This window comes from Tachyglossus aculeatus, chromosome X4 (genome assembly GCF_015852505.1).
Source record: "Tachyglossus aculeatus isolate mTacAcu1 chromosome X4, mTacAcu1.pri, whole genome shotgun sequence".
Classification (NCBI taxonomy): Eukaryota; Metazoa; Chordata; class Mammalia; order Monotremata; family Tachyglossidae; genus Tachyglossus; species Tachyglossus aculeatus.
In genome coordinates this window covers 53,170,436-53,173,727 of record NC_052098.1, presented here as the reverse complement: position 1 = coordinate 53,173,727, position 3,292 = coordinate 53,170,436, and the positions used below count along the sequence as shown (strand labels likewise).

General features: G+C 43.5%; 1 non-coding gene across 1 annotated transcript; it reads right to left on the bottom strand.

The window, feature by feature from the left end:
- Positions 1 to 2,585: 2,585 nt before the first annotated feature.
- On the bottom strand, positions 2,586 to 2,725 carry LOC119948273. The gene has a single exon (XR_005456681.1). It is a non-coding gene; the product is annotated as a small nucleolar RNA SNORA7 (small nucleolar RNA).
- Positions 2,726 to 3,292: the final 567 nt, after the last annotated feature.

The following is a 3,292-nucleotide window of genomic DNA, read 5'->3' as shown; positions in this document are numbered from 1 at the left end:
GGCAAAGATTGCTTCTACCAACTCTGTTGTATTGTACTTTCCCAAGTGCTTAGAACAATGCTCTGCAAACAGTAAGGGATCAATAAGTAGCATTGATTAATTGATTGATAGATGAGGAAACTGAGGTACAAGAAGGTTGAGGCACACAAATGTCCAGTGAGAGATCTGGGACTAGAACCCAGATCTTCTGGCTCCCTGTCCCAAGCTTATTCTGCTAGAAAACATTGACCAACAATACTCAACAATTTAAAAAATCAAAACAAAAAAAAAACTCCCCCCATTTTTTTTGTTGTCCTTCCAAGGGAAACACACACCCTCAAGTTTATTTTAACGGCAAATACATTTTAAAAGGCAATATGATTTGTTTTTCTCACCTGCCTCTGATACCTATCCCCAAGACAAATTGACACTCACATGCTCCTACCATGTTAATATTTTGTTCATTACATTCCTTTTGACCAACTCTAGGACAGAGCCATTGACCAGAGATGGCTCATTTTCTAAGATCCGTCATTTGAAAAAAAAAAAACCACAGTGCTTGAAAGTCATTCAGCAGGCAGTGTGTGAGCTTCCAGGAGGCTGGAAAGTGATAGTTTCACTGACAGTGTTTAATCTGGAGAGGATCCAATGATGCTGAAACAGCTTTCCCAAAAGCCCAGACTGTGGAATCTTGTCCAAATTCTTCATTCCAGAGAGAGGTAAGGAAGAACTGTGACAACTGGACTTGGTTGTGTTGAAGAACAAATAAGATTTACTTCTAATTTTATTATTTGATTTTTGGTTTAGGATAGGAAAACATTTCAATTTGTTAACCCATTTCATCATTGACACTGCACTGATATATTGCCTTTCCCTCTAAAGTGCTCAATATAAGAACTTCTAGCAGACAAAATCATCTTGTTGAGGAATTCTATCCCCGGTATTGGTATGGGCAGCTCACCTGATGTCTTATACGGAAGTGACTTGGTGAAGTTTTGCCCTTCTTATAACAGGAACAGAAGGGCACTCTGAGTCATATTTAGGTTCTTCTCCCCTGAGTGTCTGCCTACTAATGGAAAAGATCCAGTTCTTCTCTCCTATCTCCTCTGGGAATCTCTGTTGCTTGTGAATCGGTCTTCCTTTGATGTCAGTGGGAATTCTTCATGTGAGGATCAACTTCTGACTATGCAATAGAGATCCATGGGGCAGATACCAAGGCGTCCGTGTAGCTGGGGCAGGAGGTTGTTTATTTGTTTAGGGCTAGAGTCTAAACTCACTGAGCCTCTACTGTACTTTCCTTTTATACTACAGCAAAAGTCCTAATATCCTCCTGACCTAGAAGCACACTGTTGAGGAATGTAACTTGTTCCCTTTGGAAAATAAAATGTCTGTCCTGAGGCGCTCTTTGATTGGGTAGTGTATGAGGGAGGCAGGAGAATGCAGAAGGGAAGAACAATGACAAACCAAGAGTAATGTCTCCCCTCAGCCAAGGAGAATTCTTTTTTGAGCAATTTGTTCTTCATAAATGTCTTTGGCACAGGAAACTACTATGCGGTTCCTAATAGTTCCTGAAAGTTCTCCAGAGTTTGGCTTTCACAGAGGGGATCGCTTTCCCCACTATACCCTGGTCCATACATGCTAATGCGTATATTGGTTGAGGGTCGGTGCTGCAGCCAAGTGTCACGATGTCGGAGCTGAGGGATAAATCTTTGAAGCTGAGCTGGGCTGCTCCAGTAGGGCTAAGTGAGGATATGGAGGTTCACCATTTTAGTTTCACAAATCACCAGATATCCTGGGAAGGTTTGCCAGCATTGAGCTCCAAGTATGTGAAACAAATTATAACCATCACCATTCAGCGTTGCCAGAAGCACCACACTGATGAGCCTGTCTCTCCTCTTCATCTGTGCCATTGACTGAACCCAGCAGGATTTTCTCGCTCATATACATAGAAGCATTTGCTTTGATTAGTGACATAGACTTGTGATGCCAAATAGTGGCTGGGTCTGTGAGGGGCAAAAGCCAAACTCCTCCCCACCCCCAAATCCCCAAACCCACATGTTTCTTAATGGTATAACCATGACCAGCTCCCTTTTCATACAAACCCAAAGAAATGTTGTCATGTTACTTCATGATCAGCTCAAAGCGATGGTGTTGAGCCAGCACTGATCAGCATTTTTGACTGTGTGATTTCAGGAAGGATGTAGGTTGTCTTCAATTGGTCCAGGAGTTGGCCTGATTGATAGCTGCTGCCTGGATGTACAGGGAGCTATGTGCAGCCTCCTAACACCAACCTGCCTGAACAGTCATGGCCTGGAGGCTCTCAAAGCAGCTTAGGATGGAGGAGTAGGGCGGAGGAATGGAAAAGCACAAAAAGTATCTCGTCTTGTCCTATGCTGTTGAGTCGTCTCCAACCCCAGGCGACGCCATGGACGCATTTCTCCTAGAATGCCCCACCTCCATCTGCAATTGTTCTGGTAGTGGATCCATAGAGTTTTCTTGGTAAAAATACAGAAGTGGTTTACCATTGCCTCCTTCCACACAGTAAACTTGCGTCTCCCCTCTTGACTCTCTCTCATGCCGCTGCTGCCCAGCACAGGTGAGTCTTGACTTGTAGCAGATTTTACCTTCCACTTGCTAGCCACTGCCCAAGCTAGGAATGGAATGGGTATATCTCTGCTTGACTCTCCCTCCCATAGTCAAGACTGGTAGAATACTGGAAACTCTCCAGGTGTGACCCTGAGAGGGAAGAAAAAGCATCGGTCAAGCAGATATTCTGAGGTTAGGGTCCTGGGACAGGCATAGTCTTAGGTAGATTCATTCATTCATTCAATCATCTTTATTGAGCACTTATTATGTGCAGAGCACTGTACTAAGCACTTGGAAAGTACAATTCAGCAAAAAATAGAGACAATCCCTACCCAACAAGGGGCTCACAGTCAAGAAGGGGGGACAGGCATCAATAGCATCAATATAAATAAATGGAATTATAGATGTATATGCACAATCAATAAAATAAATAGAATAATAAATATGTTCATATATACACAAGTGCTGTGGGGCTGGGAAGCGGGTAGAGCAGAGGGCAGAAGGAGGGAGTTGGGGCAATGGGGAGGGGAGGAAGAGCAGAGGAAAAGGGGGGCTTAGTCATCATCATCAATCGTATTTATTGAGCACTTACTATGTGCAGAGCACTGTACTAAGCGCTTGGGAAGTACAAATTGGCAACATATAGAGACAGTCCCTACCCAACAGTTATCATCTCACATCTTCCTATGTATTCCTCTAACCTTCTTATTGGGAAGAGGGTCTTCTG